The 20,269-nt window shown below is 40.5% G+C and overlaps 1 long non-coding RNA gene across 1 annotated transcript in view; it reads left to right on the plus strand.

The window, feature by feature from the left end:
- Positions 1 to 4,615: 4,615 nt before the first annotated feature.
- LOC133158556 (uncharacterized) overlaps positions 4,616 to 20,269 on the plus strand; it is a 70,987-nt gene continuing 55,333 nt past the window's right edge. Inside the window, exons 1-2 of the long non-coding RNA XR_009715237.1 lie at positions 4,616 to 4,755; positions 4,999 to 5,074. This is a non-coding gene — a long non-coding RNA (uncharacterized LOC133158556). The remainder of the gene's footprint in view (positions 4,756 to 4,998; positions 5,075 to 20,269) is intronic.

The raw sequence follows: 20,269 nt of genomic DNA on the forward strand, positions 1-20,269 counted from the left end.
ATATTCATTGCATGAATATACAGTAGTGTAACCTTTGCATGACATTCAAATACAATATTTCATTCTATGCTTATGTATACTTTTTATCTCGCTCTATTCGGCATTTTGGATGCTTTATTCCAGAACGACAACCTCCTTGTCCATTTGCAAATGACAAATTGTAGCTAGGGTGCTCCTTTTTGTTTTATAACCATTTTTGTTGAACTATTGACAACTGGGAATAAATGTGCTCAATGCGTGAATGACAGAGTGGCATCAAACTGTGGAGGCTGATGTAGGACAGCCTCACTACAATTCAGCATCATCCTCCAACACAAATGTGAATGCCAATGTAAGATGCTGGAGATTAAAAGAATTAGTTGGAATTTAAAGCAGCCTCCCAAAAAAAGACTACATTTAAGTCTTTCAATGACCCAGTTTTGTGACATCTATCCAGTAGATTAGTTGCTCTGGAGGCATCTCAAAATAATGTTTTTGAATGTTCAGTGTGGGTATGTCTGCATGCAAAGGATTGTGCACGCACACACACAAAACATTTTTATCTTTTTGTTTGTAGGACTTATTTTCTCCCTCGTATTTGTTGTCGATCTCATCAAAAAGACAGTGGCCTAGATATAATCACCCCCTTCCGCCCGAAGGAAATAAAGGCATAAAAATGCCACGGCACCCTTCAATTTGCCCTGTGTGGAGCTGCTCCCCATGTTAAAGTCAAGTGTCTAATAGAAAGAGATATCACGGCCTTCCTTCAGCATTTCGGCCCGGCAGCACAGTCTGCAAGCACTCTCAGAAACGTAGCAGACAGGTGAAGGGAAAAATAAGCTTGTCTTGCGGCTGGCAAGTTTAGCCACTGAAGCTGAAGTCTCTTCTATTGTTAAATTTAGTTTCACTTGATGGGAACTTTTACTGCCTTTAACCATGATGTGCATTTCTCTTCTCTATTACAATGAAGATGCCAAAGATGAATACCCTTTGTGTTTAGATAATATACTGTACAAATGTAATTGGAGTTTAGGTTTAACAGCTGAATGAGTTTGCACAAATCACACTGCATGAGAGAATATTCACTAGAGCAGAAGATCACACTTTTCTTTTAATGTATTAGTCTAATTTAATTTGAGTTTTCACAGAATGCACATTAAAGCAGGAATTATGTGTACATTCTAATTACTTTCAGAGCAAAATGGTAACTGAGATCGTCAATTGGATATGCCTGTGATTTCCGCTAATATAAGTCAGGCATACATTTTCAAATGCAGATCTACTTCTTGGGTGAAATGATTAATGAAAAAGTATTTGTCCATGTTTATTTTATAGTTTTTACAAATACACTTTTTTTTTTTTTATCAGTGCTACAAATTACAGTGTTGCGGACTTTGGGGACCTTGTAACGCTGTACTTGGAATAATGAACATAAGTTGTCATGAAAAGATTTTTTTGCTCATGCATGAATCCCATAGCATGCACGATTACTTAGATCATCTGTTGCTCAAATGCTCACAGCATGTTACGAAGTGGACATAATGTCAGCGAGGGAAAGCTATTCAAAGGTATTTAATGGGGATTTGCATGGTTAAAGGCGCGGATGAGAGGAAATTATCATCAGCGTATAATGATTCATTAAAGTCCAATTCATTGGATTTCAAACCGCACTCAGTTACGTTAGGCATCCGAGCCTCTCAATTTCTTGTTAGGCACAATGATGGCAACATCGGCGTTGTCCTCGAGGGTTGTCCAAAGTGCACATTTTTGGAGCATCTCCATTTGTACTTGTATTGCATTCATTTGCATGTTCTGCTTACCATTGTCTTAAATTCCATATCCTGCTAATAATAAGAACAGGCATTCTTTTTAATATGATTCTGCCCTTTTGACAAAACGACAGGGGTACTCTGCAAATGGTGTTTTTCAATACACTGCAGAAGTGCTGATGTGCCAATTTCCTCCACCTCCCTGCGGGAGGTGGGGCCTGAGAGAGGGGAAGCAAAAGCAGAGATAAGTGAGAGCAAAAAAACTCCACATCAGGAAATCTGAGCTTTCAACAAGCCTTTTGTTATCCAATAGCTGCTCTCCAATAGTCACTTTGATACATTGATTTGCGGATTGGGTTGTCATGTGTTTTATGATTATCATGTGATCTCTGAACTGAGCCATTCAACATTGATAAAACAAAGCAAAGCCTTTTAATGTAAGCACGCAAATGTGCCCCCCCTCACCTTGGGGATACTTTATAATGGAGCTAAACAAACCGAGTCTTCTGGGCTTTGTTTGTGTGTCCAGCATATGAAGAATTAAATGACAACGTACGATAACAGATCTTTTTCTCGTTCCTCAACAGAATGTCAGCAGTACTGAGGATCTGACTGGCACCGAGTCCCACCCCGAGGCTTGAGGATTACACGTGCTGCGTACACGTTAAAGCCTCTAAACCCTTGCCTCTGCAGAGCTGATCTGACTGCACAATCATTCCCCGTACCCTCAGCTCTGGTCCACTGGCCATGAGGCCTCCGCTCTCCCAGGATGCTCGCCGCTTACTTCCACTTCAGCAGAGCGCCGCAATGCCCCACGAAGGTCAGAACATGAGTAAATTTGTCAACTTGCCTCCATGTATGCTGGATCACCGAGGACTTGACCCACGGTCTCAGAATCACTTCACTATAAATAAACTCTGGAGTCAAGCCCTTTTGAGAATAAATACACAAAATGTTCTAAAGTTTTAAGACGCATCTACAGTGTGACTAGGTCAATGGATAAATCAGGAGTTGGGCTTAGTTGCTACTGAATCCTAAAGCTTAATCCTACCAAGACATTTTGGACCATTTTCTGTGCTTCCTTCTGTGCCCAAGCAAATGGCATGCTTGGAGTTTGTTGTGGAAGAACCAGAGAGTCCTGACCTCAATCTTTAAAAAAAAAAACTCCATTATGAACTAGAATCTAAATTCATATTGAAATTGTATTGACATTCTTTTCACTTAAGGATTGGGGACTCTTGATACCTGTGGACCCCTACCAGTCTATGAACCATTTGGTACTAGATCACAGAAAGAGACAAAACAAAAAAAATCATCATCAGTCTCAGTTTTATTCTTGAAATCAGGTTCATCTGCTTATGTACGTGTCAAAAACGCCTCATCTTGATCATGTGATACCGTGATAAATAAGCAAAGTGACAAGACGGCAAACGTGCGTAAAGTTCAAACTTCTTTGGGGAGCTTCTTCGAATAGGGCGAAGGCCAAATAATGGGACAAAACAACTTACAATGAAAAAAATTGAAAACGCACTCAAAATTGCTAACAATTTTTCTTTTTTTTCTCGTGTTGTCAAATTTATGCATAAACAACATGCACACGACTCAGCTGTCCACCCCACACACAGCAGATCTGCAATTTCAAGGTGGAAATGAAGGAGCTGGAGGCAAGAGCCATGCGCAGGGAGGGCCACGTACATTCAATCAGCCTCTGGCAGCTCTTCACCCTCACCTATCGGCATTGCATCACATCCCCAAATTTGCACTGAGGTGTGCCTCTTATGCACTCCTTGACACATCAAAGGACCGCAGCACTAGTTGGATCCTCACACTGCCGCAATCTGGAGCTTCCATGACAAACATGCACAGGAAGAGGACAGGCATGACTAAAGCCTCGAGTAGACGTATTAAAAAATGGATTCTCCATCTCCCACTTCGATGACTTAAAGTAAATTTGGCAGCCTCTGGGCAGAACTGCCTCTTCACGCAATGGTTAACCTTGGAGGTTGAGGAGAGATGATCTGGATCACAGACTCTGCAAGACAAGCTAGATGTGATAAATTGAAGTCCAGCTATTTCTCCGATTTTTTTCTTTGCAGGGCATGTCGAACCCCGCTCCCTCAAATTACAGGCAAAAGCCTGAGTTAATATTCAAGTAAATCGTGGTGGCAGAGTACATCTCAACGCCATAGCAAGTCTATTTTGGATGTAGGCAATAAATATACAAATTTTCTCTTGAGTTTTACCAGGTTGTATGTAGGAGGTGCAGCTGTATTTGCAAGAGCAGCATTAAACAGCAAATTAAAGTGAGAACAGTGTGCTCATCTATTGCTTTCGGGCTTTCCTACTTTCCTCTATAATATTTTCTCCCCCTCACTCTTCACCTTCAGTACTGGACAAACTGGTTGGAGCGCGGAATTGAATTCTCTCCATGTTTTTTTTTCTTTCCAGAGGGCTGCCTAATTAAGAATTTAATTATGGCTGAGAGCGAAACATGGGCAACAAATCCCCCTCATGTTTTAAACATTGTTGGGGTGCTCATCTCTCTCCCACTCAGTCTGTACAAGATGGTTTTCTGGAAGTTTCGAGGTGAACTGAAGGTAAGACATGCACAAAGATGCTAATCACCCAAGAGAATTCTCCAGTGTGCATACATTGCATTCATGATCAAAGAGATCCGAAAGCTTAAAAAAAAGATTCAACACAATCCACATTATTGTTTTATGGGCAGAAGTGCCCAAATGCTCCAAAATAAAATTAAAAACCAATGTAAACGAAATAACTTGAGCAGTGCTAGAGTATTCTATTGTCAGGTTCGGCAATGCCAGTGTTGCCGTCTCTTCATCATACAGATCTTCTCATCTTGTCTCAGCAGGCCAACCCTCCAGAAGCTATTTGTCACAAGCCAGCGTTTCACAGTACCATGACCTCCAAGTGTGCTCGCTTGGAATTGGGTGCTCGGAGCCAGCTGTGATTGGAAAGCTGCAAAAGGAAGAGGGGTGTGATCAAGGTGAGTAATAGCTGTGCTCAGGTTCTGAGGTCAAATTTTCCTTACCAATCAATAGAAGTAGTACAGCACTACTAGTGTGTTCTGTGCTAAAAATTGTTACATTGAGGTGAATGTACGTCTTTATAACAGAAAGCTAAATATGCAATATTGACAAAATATTGGGACACCTGGACTGGAGTTTTCATCCCTTTGCAGCTATAAGATGACTTCCAAGTCATTGAGATTTATGTTTATTTATTTCAGCATTTGTGAGGTCAAAGGTTACTGATGTTGGACAAGAGGATCTGGGTCACTGTCTCGATTCCAGTTCACCCTCAAGGTATTTGATGATGTTGACCTCAATACAGTTGTGCCTCTATGGCACATTCCTCATTTATTCCATCTAGACAACACCACCAATCAACCAATCAACTTACCAACACATCAACTAATCAAACAAACATCTGAGCAACACCCCAACCAACTAGTAATAAAAAAACTAACTAACCCTAACCTACCATGCAAAACAACTAACCGACCACATCAAGTGAAAATCAATCACATGCAGGCTGCATGAAAATAAGTTCAAGTACCACTGTGCTACACAATTTGTTATAAAATAATTTCCCTAAAATGTGGTAGGATTCTACTGTTCTTTAAAATAAAATTTGCAGCCTTGTGGAAACTTTGTCAATGCCCCATAGATAATGCAATGAGCTGTGAGAATAACTGTAAATGATTCCGAAATATATAACGTTAATAGAAAGTTAATGTTTTCATTACATACGCTGATGGGTCAATGTAGCAATTGCCACCTGCAGTGGTTCTTCAATTGTAAATTGTTGGCAGTAGAGTTGATATGTTCTAATGGTAGCACTGAACACACTGTCCAAAATAAAACAGACAGGCAGCAAGCCTATATAAGCACAGCAAGTCACAGAGCAACAATGAAACCAACTAGTTTAATGTCGTGCAAAAACACACACACGCACACACCACACACTCAGCCATGTACTAGATGATACGATTGAGGCAGGTGGTCCTTGGCAAGGTTTTTTGCTGTCACCTCACACCTTGCAGGTCATCTGTTATGGTGACGTTTCGCTGCCACGAGTCAAATAATTTCCCAGGGGTATGCTGCATATAATTATGATTTAATTGGAAAGACATCCAGAGAGATAGCACAGGAGAAAAGTGAGTGCTTTGTGGAAACTGTGATAAAACATTGCCCATGTTGACTGACTGTGAATGTGTGTTTTGCCACAAAAACAGTAGCGTATGGGGGCGCATGCATAATATTGTACGACTGAAGATTATTTCAATTGACCAATGCATTTACAAATAAAACTAAATGTACTCTTTACAATGCACTAAGTAGTCAGTTAAGACTTGGATTAGAGATGGATTGAAATGGACATTCAATCTACAGGCGAGCATATGCGAGCGCTTTGAAAACTTGTAACATCTCCGGCAATGAGCTTTGTCATAAAACAGCACATTTGTGCTTTTACAGCCACGTTTTTGTGAACAGCCTCAGGCACACCTGTGCAATGATCATGCTGTCGAATCAGCATGTTGATGGTTCACCAGTGAGGTGGGTGGATTATCGCAATGAGAGCATATGTGAGAAATAGGCCTTTGGTGTTACTTAGAAAGGGTCTGAGTATTTAAGTTCAGCTCATAAAAATTAGAGTGGAAACAAAAGTGCCCCTTTTATATTTTTGTTCAGTAAATTGGGGTAGTAGGTCAGTATTGTCATAGATACGATTGTTTTGGTCACACTCATAGCTTGAGATAAAATTGGAATTTGAAAAATATAAATTTTCCAACTCAGCTCTTTCACTCATTTTGATATAACCCCCCCCCCCCTCCCCATGTCACTCTTTAATTGAGTATTAATTGCCACCTCCAATTGGATGTTAAGGTATTCTGTCCTGAAATTATGAATTCATGGAAAGGTTACTGTGCCCATAATTTTATCTACGAAACCATTCAAAAGTCTCATCAAATCACCATATTAAAGTCTTAATTTGTTCTTTTGTTAGCTGTGGTTAATTGTCTTCTTGTCCTGTCTTTGTCGCATTTCTATCAAAATGTTTTCAAATAGATCTTTGAGGCTGCTGCCAATGTCTTTTCTGTTTCTCCTCTTTCACACGTTTCTCCATTTGCCACATTAGTGAGCCTCCTGTGAGGAATGCTCTTCCCTCAACATCCCCTGTGCAGTTCATTATCAGTTCTTCCACCTTGTTCTATTTCTCTACTCTAATGTAGTTAAACTTTCCTGATTGGAACTCAAACAAAACATTGACATTTGAAACTTTAATTCAATCAAACTAATCGACTAAAACAGTAAGTGAATCATTTCCGAAATGGTCGACAGTTTGCAAAGTGAACAGCTTGAGAGGAGAGTTTGGCGAACACGGTATAGCACCAAGCTCCTGGCTGTAATGAAGACTGCAGATGTGTGGAGCAGGGGAGGAGAGGGACGCCGACGGCGCTGTAAGCAGCCGACAATTAGCTGCCTGGATGAGGATTCCTTAATCCTGTTTAGTGACAACTGTACACGTGAGGAGGCCAGTTTGTACTTTGGCTGCAGGGGCTCGTAAACATGCACTATGCATACGTTGTTGGTGGAAGAATGTCAACGCAGTACACATAATAATAAAATAAGGAATACAAATTAATTGTGTAGTTGAAAGATGGTCATAACAAACTGACTCACTTTTTCTTTTCTTTGACAATTATTGTCTCAGAAGCGTGAAATTACATTGGAGATGAATTCAAAGTAGAGAAAAAGGAAAAGATTGGCCATCTGGATCTTCCATGATCTCTGCCTCAGGCAGGACATGCTTATGTAAAGGAATGCCCTTACCATAGCTGTTCTAATCAAGAAGCATTAGTCTCTATTTACTGTTTTTTTTTATTCAACATTTGCGTTGCTCAACAAAGAATGCATAAAATATATCAGTCTCATTCAGCTCTATAATCTGAAAAGTGGAGGTTTTCAATTGAACATATTCATTGTATTAAATTGAGGTTATGCTGTATGGATTTGATAATAGCAAGCTCTCCCAGACAAAGACAGGATGGGCATTTTTAGATAATGTTACTATTTAATGATGGGCTTTGACTTTGCAATATGGTTCAGTTAGCAACCTTTTACAGATATGGAGTTGAATCGGTGGGGAGTTCATTTTGTGCATCGTGGGAGGAGTATAAGCAAACAAATGAATTTAGCCCATATAATTTGATTTATAAAACCAAAGACAAATTGCCTTGACTGAGTTTGCATCTTTAAATAGCTCGTCTGAAGGGCAGGTGCAAACCAGCATACACAACAGTGCACGGACAAAATGAGAGGTGGTGGCGAGAAGTTTTTCTCTTGTGTAAACATTTTTGAATTGCCAATAAAAATTGTCATGACATATCATGTATTCAGCGTTACAATTTTGTAGCTTCTGAGGGCTGACTTGGAGCCAGTCATCTGTGACAAAACTCCTTTCGACACTGCATTTGTGTGTTGGGTCTTTTCAGCACACTGTAACAAATGGTGCTGACCTGTCCCAAATTGATTTTCCAGGTGTTGCATAATAATGTGATTGAGACCTTGGCTAGTAATCAGGCCAAACTTGGACTTTTTTCCTCCCTTACAGTCAGTCGGCAATTCTGACGTTGTTTAAGGATTATCCTGAGTGATTTGAGTTTTATGTACAATTGGCACGTGCTCGAGACGCAATAGATTTCTCACTTACACTTCAAATTCCATCACATTAAACTTCTCCCTAATTGTTCATGGTAAAAACCACCAGTTGCCACCATTTCTACTGTTGTCTGTTGTCAACAGCGCTCACTATCTGTCAACACGCAATTTAACGCCTGCTATATAGGATCTCAAAAGGTTGCAATCTTGGATCACTCACACTCAACAGCAGCATGAGCAATCTCTAAACAGTGAAGACAGAATTTCGTGCCTGCTATTTGGTATCTAAGTAAATCAAGACTTAAATCGTTTGTGCTGGCCCTCCAAGCGCTGCAATTCTGACGTTCAAAGTCTGTTGCTTTTCTATATAATGCATGGTGTTGCCAGGGCTAAAGTGGGCTGACTTTGTTCCGTTGGGACAAAAACAGCACCCATCAAGGCCTCCCAGGGGCTTCAATTAGCAATTCCCCTGTTTCTCGGTGGTCACTAAAGAGCCTGTGCTTCTTTTGCAAAGGATTCCACCACATCTTTAGTGGCAGGGCTTACTTAAAACCCAACCCACATACTGTACAGAACCATAAGCTATCTCTGAAAATAACCTTGGGAAAGTAGGGCTGGAGGTTGGAGGGATCTAGCACACTTGATTTGTCTCCTCTATTATAAGTCTTTGTGATTTGCTGTCTCCAAGGAGCTTGCAGCAGCACAGTTGGTATTGAATGCTGCCCTGTTAAATTATTGGGGGACCAAAAATTTACTGCTGTGGCCTGGTACCTTTCAGTAATGTAAGTTCAATGTTATATAAAAGTTTCAATGTGCGCACCAAGGAAAGAAAGTTAGGCGCTACACGAGGCGTGAGGTTTAAAATGTCTGTGTTTGTCAATGCCACAAAAAAAATCAAGCATGTCTTGAAGCACCATGTATACCGTATTTTCCGCACTATAAAGCGCACCTAAAAACCTCAAATTTTCCCAAAAGCCGACAGTGCGCCTTATAATCCGGTGCGCTTTATGTATGGACCAATATTGAGCCACTACGGCAGGCGTGTCCAAATATATGGACTTATATATGGACAAAGTTTTAAAATGGGCCATTCATTGAAGGTGCGCCTTATAGTGCGGAAAATACGGTAGTATATTTTTGGGAAAATATAAATCTCCAGCACAGTAACCCTTGCTGATGGTGTAAGGGTACACATGCCTGACTTGTGCGCGCCCAGAGTGGGATCAATTCCCGCTCAGTGATGGTGTGCATATGCCTGTGACTATTTGGTCCTCTCTTTATGTGCCGTGCAACTGGGTGGCGACCAGTTCAGAATGTCATCTGCCTTTCGCTTGATGTCAGGTAGATATCCTCCAGCAGCCCTTGCGACTCTGAACAGGTTAAGTGGTGTTGAAAATGGATGGTGTCTTTACTGAATTTCACTGTAGTGAGAAATTAGCCTTCTGTGGTCGGATATAATGAAATGAGAATGTGGTGACTATCTTTTGGAACTCAAAATCATCTTTATGAATTCTAGCGGCCTTAGCACCTAAAGGGGATAACAACTGTGGCCAGGACCACTGTCTGCTTTGGTATGGCTCTAATGAAATATTCATTTTCACTGCTTTACTCTCTGGCTACGAGATGTCACAGTATACTTTGAACCTTTGCTTATACCCTCCAACGGTACTTTAAAGTAGTTGCCCAACCATTTCAATTTACACTTACTGTGCACTCCTATCATTAGTAGGAAAGAACTATGCCTATCCCTCTGCTATTCCTTGTACAAAGGCCACATATTTAAAGAAACAAAGGATATCATCTCCCTTGGCAACAGTGATTAATCTCACTTTGTGGTTTTAGCAGGGGAGTCGGGGAGCAGCCTGTTTCCAAGTCAGACTGCATTTGGGCAACCATTTATCTATTGGAGTGCCCTTAAGAACATTCGCATGAGCCTGTGCTGGAAAAACTGTCTCTTTTACTCTCCTGCTCATTAAATCCAGTACTCAATGACATGACATTCACAATGGAACTATTAAATAGATATATTTGGGTGCAGATTGATTTTCTGTGCAGGTTTGCTTCTGAGTCAACACATATTCGCGTAAGATCTCAATAATTATTAAACACGAAAAAGGGTGCGCAGCAATAGTAAATCTATCAACTACAGAGTGTGGAGCGCTCTCAATTTGTTCTTGGTCACTAAGGCTGAATAATTGGGCTGTACACACAAACTGCATCCTGAGCTCCCAGACATTTTAGTACGCTCAAAGGTTTTTCCTCAGCAACTTACAATGACTTTGATTTTCTTTTAACTCTCAAGTCAATATGGCCATTAGTGTGTTTGCTTGCCAGACTAAAAGTAGATTACAGTTCATCACCTCCTTATTAAGAAGAGTCCACTTTTATTAAACTGTAAGTGGAAGTGCTCTAAGGACAGCCCTTCCCATACCAAACCTTTGGTCTTGTCACTCATTTCGATGAATAGAAAATAATTACATAAACATGTACACTGCTATTTGCGGTTAGTGGAGTGTCAACATCCATATGAATATATATGCAGTAATTCTGTATCTGCACGAATGGTAATTCCAATATTTGCATAAAGGTCACAGTTGTAGAAAGAATAGAGTACAACCTTTTTGATTGCTCTGCACAATTGTTATCATCGAGTGTTAATTTGCATAAAATTGTGGCGTTGGACAAAATTAATGGACAAAATAGCGAAAATGATCCAGTGCCTTTTTGGATTTTGAATAATACAAAGAAAACATTAACATATTAGGTTTTAACTAAAGGAAGGTTTAATTCCTAAACTTTCATAGCATTCTGCCTTCTTTTCTTTCACATCTCTCTTGGGTTGCTTGATGGCACTCCTGATGCAAACATTTTCAAGGAAAGCTTTGTGCATGGCTTGTCTTGTCCATCCATCTGTAATTATCTCTCCTATCTTCTTTGTCTTCTATTATCTGTCTAGTCAAGAATGGCTCAGGTTGTAGAGTTGTCATCTCCAAACTTGAAGGTTAACTGCAGTTGCTCCTCATGCCGCTTCATTAGTAGGTGAATGAGGAGACATTGTTAAAACACATTGAGTACCTTAAAGGTATCTTAAAGTGAAAGACCATTTCCCGTTATTGAATGGCATCCCCATCACTGATTGTGTGCAGGAACTTTGTAATGAAATGACTTTTGGTGACTTTTCATTCTCATCAAGTATACATTTAATGGTAACGTCAAATAAAGTGCAAACGCTTTCAGAAGCACTGCACTTTGCTTCTTTTTAGACTCCAGCCTTGTGTTGTGTTGAATGAGTAAATGGCTCATATTGACTTTGTAAGGGAAATATCAATGAAGAACAAAAAGAAAATCCTCAGCCTTTATGAACAAGGGAGGGCACTCTGTCTCTGAGAGCAGACGGCGGTTATTGAACGTGGCACTTGTCTCAGCAGAGATTTGAGACGTTAGTGCAAGATGTTAACTGTCCGTTTAATCCATGATGGACAAACAGCAGGAATTCTCAGCAGGGACCGAAAGGACCAAGCAAGGACGTCATGTGATGTTTGGTTATACAAAAGCAAATGACGGCACCGGGTTTTATGGTTCTTGTGGATCATTACAGAGGTGTTGCCTAATCTCCAGAGACTTCTCAAGTAAAGATCAACTTTGTTTTAAGTCTTTAAAAGAGCCTAATGAGCAATAATTGGACACTTTGTGCTTCTACAAAGATGAGCAAACCTCCCTTATTTGCATGTGTGGCTAATGTGTAAAAAAAAAAAAAGACTTTCAAAGTTTCTGTTTATTTAATAGGTGTGGTTTATTTACTGGTGTGTTCAATAGACTAAATCATATTGTAAAAATAATATTTTACATTAAATGCTACTTCCGGTCTCTTCTCACCAGCGATCAAGGTCAGCGCTCCTCCTCTAGACCTGACTTTCCCCCAGGTTGTCGCTCTGATGAACTCACACCACTTTTAGAGGCTCTTGACGCTTTATTTTGAATTGTCTATATTATGTGTACTATGTGTCCACTCTGCATCCATTGCAGCCTGGTCATCCTGGAAGAGGGATCCTTCCATCTTGTGGTCTCTTCTTAAGGTTTCTCATTTCCCCTAGTAGGAGTTTTGAGTTTTTTTCTTGCCCTCCTGAGAGTTTGAGAATATTTGTCAATTTTCGCAGACGCTGAGATGTACCGAAGTCAAATTCCTTGTTTGGCATGCTCAAACATGGCCAGTAAAAAAACTCTTGAATTCTTTCCTTGTCAGTATTCCAAGCACCTCAGAAGATGTTGGCAACATTTTGACTTGGCAGATACCTCCCAGACACGATAGGGCACATGGAAGAGACGCACACTGAATAGTCGATTCTTTAACCTGTGGTCAGCATTCCACATGCGTCCCTCGGAGCTAAACGCTCTTCCTCTGCTCTCCTTTTAAGCGCTCTGACAGGAAGGATGGGATATTGCACCTGGCCTCTTTCATGGCTGCCCCCCTCCTCTCGCTGCTGCCTCGGGTTGGTGGAACAGCTCTACTAGTCAAGACTAATTGTATATTCCTTCGTGTTGGGCTGTGACTCCATGCTTTGAGAAAAGAGGATGAGTCATTCAAACTCTTGAACAGATGTGTTGATGAGCAGGAGCAAATCCGGGCAGATTTTCAGTGGAACGAAGTCTGCTCTTCTACTAAGTCTCTGTTGTTTGATGAAGCCTAATCAGCAGAAACATCTTGGCAACAGAGCTCAGTCAAACTTAATCTTTTCTAATGACACCCTGTGGGAACTCAAGGTCTTGGCCTGACCTCTTAGTTTGGCACATAGTCCAGCGTTTCTCATTAAAATCCTCAGTTCCAATGTCATCTTTAGAGTTTGCACTGAAAATATATTTGCCAAATTATAGAGGAATAGTTGCACTGTTTTGGTTGGCTTTGTGACAAAGTGTGAATTTTGACACTATTTTCATCATTGAGAGTACCATGCAGATTCTAATTTGCTTTCATATGCAGTCTATCATTATTTTTGCAATAATACCAACATCAGCATAGACATTCCTAAGGCCGTGTCAGGTTCTGAATAAACAGACACACATGAATTACAATCTTTGTTCACTTTTTGATTGAATAATCGAGTAAATCATCCACTGCATAAAATCTCACCGTATGACCGGCAAGGAGGCAATCATGTGATTTTAATCAAGCACCGTATGTTAATTCATTAACATAAGCCTTCTGCCATATGTAAATGTGGTTAAGTATTTACTCTAACGCGGCCTGTCACCCTGTGTGATGTATGCAGTGGACCAGTGATTTTTCAGCTTGGATGCTGGCCTTGTTGTTTGCAGAGGGGTGCAGATTAAAGTAGTTTTGTCTGTGCGTAAATGGATTATCAGCAGGTAGGCCGCTCGCTGTGTTGCTGCAGCGATTGTTAGAGCACTTCCTGCCTGGCCACGGAGCCGACCATCTGCCATTTAGCTCTGATTGATGGTCCGGAACAGACGTCGGCCTCGGATACATGAGACACCTGCTGAATCCTGATCAGGCTGTTGGCTCATATTAGGAAAGCCAATAACTTTCTTTGTCACTGTGACATCTATGTCTTGTTCCTGTGCTTCAAATAAAACCACAATCACACACACATGAAAGATGTAAAACACAGTGAACAGATTTGGGTGGAATCATTCCAATATTTCCTTCACCGTAAAGATGTATAAACAAGGCACATTATGGGATGCAATGTGTCCAGTGCTCGTTAAATCCGTAAACAGATTGTAATATTTTGACTGGCATCGAATGGGCAAAGTTGTGCCAGTTTCTAACAGGATTGCATGACTTGAAGCGTAAGCTCACCCCGTGACTAAGTGCAGTATGCCGACTTCATGCACATGAAAGAAAAGACTGTGAGAGACAACACAGACAACAAGAAATTTGATGATGAGAGGAGAATATAAGACAGAGTAAAGAGAGCGAGAAACATTAGTACAAAGAGCAAAAATTGCATCGTTGACAGACTCTTGGCGTCTGCTGCGACCTGACTGATCTGAATATCTTTCAGGCATTATTCACAGGCATAAAATAGATAAGAAATGTGTCTGTTGTAGGATTAGGATTGAAGGGCTACTCTTTCATCAATGGAACATCTTCAAATATAGTCAGTGTTTTGCTTTTGGATTCCTTTATGTATTCATACAACTAAGTGCAACTAACATATTCTGAGCTAAAAAAGAATTCCCTTACGTTTATTTTAGGATGTACTCTATATGCCGTGCTATAAATAGCAACAACCGCTTAAATCTACGACAGAAATATTCACATTATTTTAATGCAGAAGTCCCCAGAGTGTCTTTTCTTTGTCTCCATAATGTGGAAGCCATATTAGCTTAGAAACATTTGTTCAACAGGAACAATATGTGCAGGTGTGTCTCACGGAACAAAACCATGTCCTGTGTCAATGTCCGCTCTATTGACCCCCTCAGAGAAAGGAGGGTGCTCTCTGTAGATCACACTCCCTGATAGCCACCAAGCGACAGCCGGAAGAAAGACCCCCATCTCACGCTGACAACAATTTCGTAGCGCTCGTCACGTTATCTCATCAGGTCTGTCAGGATATAAATTGGAACATAGAAAATGCAGCATAAACAAAAGCCGTGTCCTTTGTGACACGTCGTGGATGACATTGGCATTACCATTTTACGTCACCATGAATGGCTATGTGCATTTGGAGATTGATTACAGCGCCATGTACAGCTTGGGTGTGGAAAATAGATGTTCTTGCTCTTGGTATTAATTGATTGATTATTTATTATGGCCATCGCTTTCATGTAACATAACGTATGCACCTATCAGAAGAAAATTCAAACACAATGTTCTTGTCAGAATAGTTCACAATTATAGCGCCCATCTGGTCATCTGTGCTGTTGAACTCTTCATCTCAACATGTTAAACTCTGTTCTATTTTCTCTGAATTACCAAATGTTGTTGGGAATTGAAATATCCACACATGAAATTAAGCTTCTCTGGAATCAGCCAGCGGCTGTCATCATCCAGCATGTGTGAAATTAATGAAACTCTTCTGATGGGAGATAGGAGTGTGACCGATAAACAGTAGCATCCATCAAACTCAATAAGACAGCCTCTGCCGTATGCAGAGGAGCGGGCACTTCTGTATAATTACAAACGCACTAGACCTCTGTCAGTGTTTGGATGCATACTAAATTGAAATAATTTGCGATCATACCTTCTATTTTTCATCTTTGTCGCCTACAAAGTCACGACAAACAAGCATCCAGCATTGTTTGTGTACACTGTGCTCCATTTTGCTTATTGCACATGATGGAGACTCTTAACTCATCTTGAAGCGGTACAACATGTCTCTCTCTTAATAAGCCCAAATCTAACCCAAAGGTTCACCATCTTACTTTCCTTCAGAAAGAAAAACTACTACGCACCGATCAAATCCATCTTGGTTCAAAACTGTCCTTTAAAAACTCCTATTTGCATATATACATTGAGCGTAAGGTAAAATACATGCTCTGTAGGGTTAAAGTCTCTTGAGAGGGTCTTTCGACGCAGCTTTCATCAACAGTTCTACATGTGTTGCTTATTGATTTTCCCATCTTCTCTCAGCTTCACAATTTCTTGTTAGTGACCCCGAGACATGTAGTTACATCTGGTATAGAAACTTGAACCTGAAATTAGACAGTGTGGACATAGTTTGCATCATCAATGAGCAATAAAACACATCTTTGCCAGTCGTATGTTCCAGTTTACTCACTTGACAAATGGCTGGGTTCAAACAACACTTGCTGAAATAGTAAGATCCACATGTAAGTACCTGAAAATAATAGTTATATTGTTGATCTTTTACTTGTATCATATTTCTAATGACAATACATCGTTCTTACAGAATCCGATTATAATTATTCATCAGTGCCTAAATCAGCAGAGCTCAAGGTGCATGCACCTGCCCCTCCCATTCTGATTCAGCCCAGTGCTGCTTTCATCTTTCCAAAATGGATACTGTGCTCTGCTGCCAAGGAAAGACACTGACTAGCAAACCTAAAACCAGCATCCTCTTTGCTACCTCTCCCCCAACCTCCATTTTACAGAAAATGTTTTTCTGTGTAACTGCTGGCTATTCATTTTCGTGGGTGCAGGATTACAGGTTATATGCAGGTCTTCAGAGGTACACCAGTGGAACAGTGTCCCACTGACCCTCCAAAGTTGTCCATTTAACAGTTATTTATTGAGTGAGCGCAAGTCAGCATCCACCCATCTGCTTTTCTGTGCTTCCATGGTGCTGGACAAGCGCACATGTGCCCCAGCCTTCCACAGCTTAGTGAGCATGCCACTTTCTGTGTGAGCCACAATCCTATTACTCCTCTACGGCCTCTTGGTGGGCCGATAAGAGCAGCCCGACACCCTGCAAAGAGGCAGTGCTGAGCCTCCCTTTGCTGCGGTAGGTGACTTTCCTCGACTGAGAATTTTTTACAAAGCGACTTATTTCTCAACTTATTTTAGAGAGAATAGGATTGTGGATTTTTTCCCCCCCCCTGGTTAAATTGAACCAGTCCTTGTAGAGGATTTAATGGTTTGGTATTGATATTGTGAACACAGGAACCAAACTTTGTTGACATGCTGCAGACTGCCCGAAAGCTTTATTGCGACAAAAATGAGATCTATTCTGTTCACTTTAAGCCGTTAGGGGTTGGGGATATGTGCAGTGCATATAAAGTTCATAGATTGATTTTAAAAATGAAAAAGATGAAAGCATTGATTTAAGAAAAAAATCTGTTTATTGTGGTAGCTTCACTTTATTATATAGGATGGCACCTCATGATATTAAGAACTAACCTCCGCTATGTACAGAAATATGCATTACAAATTGCAGTATGTGTAAATTAATGGTGCATAATTATATTATCTTAAAAATGTAAAATGGTTGGTACCGTTTTTTTAATTGGATCCCTGGAATGGCTGGGTTCTGTCCACTTGCCTTTGCCTTGAGCAGGGTCTCTTCCTTGCCTTTTTTCATTCTTCTCCCACCACTCATCAAGAAATGATCATCACTTCATTAAAATGAGCTTTTAAAATAAATGTATAAAATATAATTGCCAAATTTTCTTTATTTCAACCATTTTCCATGTTTCACATGCAGAGCGGTGGGCTTGGCTGTCATCTGACAATTTGTTTCATTGCAACATATGTAGGAGTGAGTATGCTGACAGTGCTCTTAACCCTGTCATCAAAGCCCCAGCTTGCTTGTAAGCCCCCTGCCACCAAGCCCCCTCACTCAAGCCTTATGCAAGCGTCAATCCACCCTCAGCCCTCGACACTGAGCACTAATTATGTGGAGGCCAGCAGGCGAAGAGGGCATCTCTGCTGTACAGTATGACTGCATGAGTTGGAGAAAAAGGGAATGATAATTAGAAATGTGGCCCATATCACGCCTTTTTTTTTTCCTTCCCACCCTGCTTCATCTGCATGTTTCAGAAGCTTTCTCCAATTATAGAAGCACTACCCCCCAACTGCTTTTCCTCCGCCACCAGGGGGGATAAGAAAATGGAAAGGGAAGAACAGCATGGTCTTAAATTAACACTTTAAATTAACGGTTGTACTGGAGACAGTAGAAATGGAAGGTCCAGGTTATCTGCATTAAAATTGTTGATAGGATTAGATGTTACAGTTACGGCATCACTGCAGACAGGATTATATATAGCCACACCTCTGTTGCAAAGTAACCCTGAGGCACATCAGTGCTTTCCAAAAAATGTATTTGATGGGGTGATACTAAGAAAAGTTTCACAGGAGATGTAGCGCCTTCTAAGGACTCGGTGACTTTCTATCATTTATATCTGAAGCGAACATAAATGACAAAATACCAATCAATGTTATTGAAATATCCACTGAGGTGTCGGCCCTTTAGCGACAGCTCGGTTTGTATCTATGATGCAAAAAAACAATCAGCGATGATTGACACGCACACAGTAACCAATATCTTCTCTCAGTTGTGCAGCATCAGCTATAGTAGAGGTGACGACAGTGCTTGGTGAAGGTGAAAACAAGGCAAACCGAGCACAGAATGTGATTTACAATACTACAGTATAACCTTTTCAAATTGATTGAAGTGAAGATTAGTGTCACTCTTGCGGAGAACACACTTTTGTGTAACGAGTGTTTTAGTAAGCGTACTTGATTGTTGTAGTGTCACCTTTGTGTTTTGCAAACGTTTCAAAATATTGACTCTGTGGATATTTCAGAATGTCTTCAGTAATCAAGGTTTTAGATAACCTTGGATCTGACAAATTTAGGCTCTTCACTAATTGGCAGACTTTATAACTCAGTACTTCTTTGCTTGTGAAGTGTGCAATGAAAGTGACTGCTTGTTTCTGTGAGGAACACTTTCATTTTGTCTGAAAAGAACTGTCACTCCACTTCTGACAGCCCAAAATACCCACTTTCATGTAGAAGGGTTCCTTGATGGAAACGTTCGAGCAACTTTGTCCCTCCCTGTAAGACATTATCTCATGAAAGCTACGAACGAAGGGCATCCCAGTCATTGTCTTCCTTTTTCAGTTTCATTGCTAAAGAGGAGACAGCAGCTAAATAAAATACTCTGGTTAGCTAATCTCCTTCCTTGTTGGTCAGTATCAGCTCCCTCTTTCACTGTCAGAATGAATAAAGACAGTCTGCGAGCACTTTAGCACTTTGTATTTGTGTTGGCCTCACCTTTCTCTCTTCTGATTCATAACTTTTTTTTTTTTATTCTCACTGCTTTGCATTAAGACACAATAGGAGGGTCACATAATGGCTCCTTACAAATGTAAATAGCCTAATGTGAGGTTTCATTTGAACCATGTAATGTTCCTGTCATCCCTGCTTCTCAGAGCTCAGTGTGTGCCAGACCAGAGACATCTTCCCACATCCCAGGAGAGAAATTTCTTTTTCATATGGCCAGGAGACCTACAGCATTCTCAGAATATGAAATCAGCTAGGAGGATTGGATTGGAAGCAAACTGCCACTAGGCATGAAAAGCACCCTTATTAAAAACATACTGCGGTCATGGGGGAAAGTTAGTGTCGTAACAAGGTCAGAGTGGGGACTTTCTTTATATAATGTTGCCTAGAGAAGATCCAGAGTACTTTCCACATTGTGAGCGGCAGCCTATTTCGCTGATACATTACTGTCTTTGCAATATTAAATACACAATGACCTTCATTATGTCTGAATCGATGCCCTGCCAAGATTTGAGTCCGTCATTCAAAGATATGGCACCAGTGTACAAACGGAACCCTCACTTCCACCCACCGCTCAAAAAAAAAAAAAAACTTTTCCCAAAATTCCTAATACTTATCACGTTCCTGCGACTACTGTTGTCGTGAACTGGCTGGTTGGAAAAATGGGAGGAAATGCCTACTGATTATTCCGTTATGGTTACTAATGATCTCATGTGCAAAGACCAATAGTGCAGTTAAAATTTTGAGTTCCACATTGTTAAATTGTGTAACCCGCCAATAAATCATGAGATTATGCATGCTGAAAACTGCCTAGTAAAAAATTCGACAGACCCTGGAAGTTGGGTCAATTTGATTCAACTTTGGGTTCTTTTGAAATTAGTTGGGTTGTTTTGTACAAATCAATGGGTTGTTTGTGCAAAAACATTTTTTCAACCCAAATTGTGTTATTTTCAACCCACCATTTTTAAGCCTGTAATTCACTAGATCAGGGTTGCCGCATTGTAGTCATAGTTTCCCTCGGGAGGGCCACTATGACTGTCAACGTCTTCGATAAACATACATTATAGGCTACATAACAAACTGATGAATAACTAGTGTTGAAATCAGAGGAGACTTGTAAAACTGTTCAA

Source organism: Syngnathus typhle, linkage group LG8, assembly GCF_033458585.1.
Source record: "Syngnathus typhle isolate RoL2023-S1 ecotype Sweden linkage group LG8, RoL_Styp_1.0, whole genome shotgun sequence".
NCBI classification, from domain to species: domain Eukaryota; kingdom Metazoa; phylum Chordata; class Actinopteri; order Syngnathiformes; family Syngnathidae; genus Syngnathus; species Syngnathus typhle.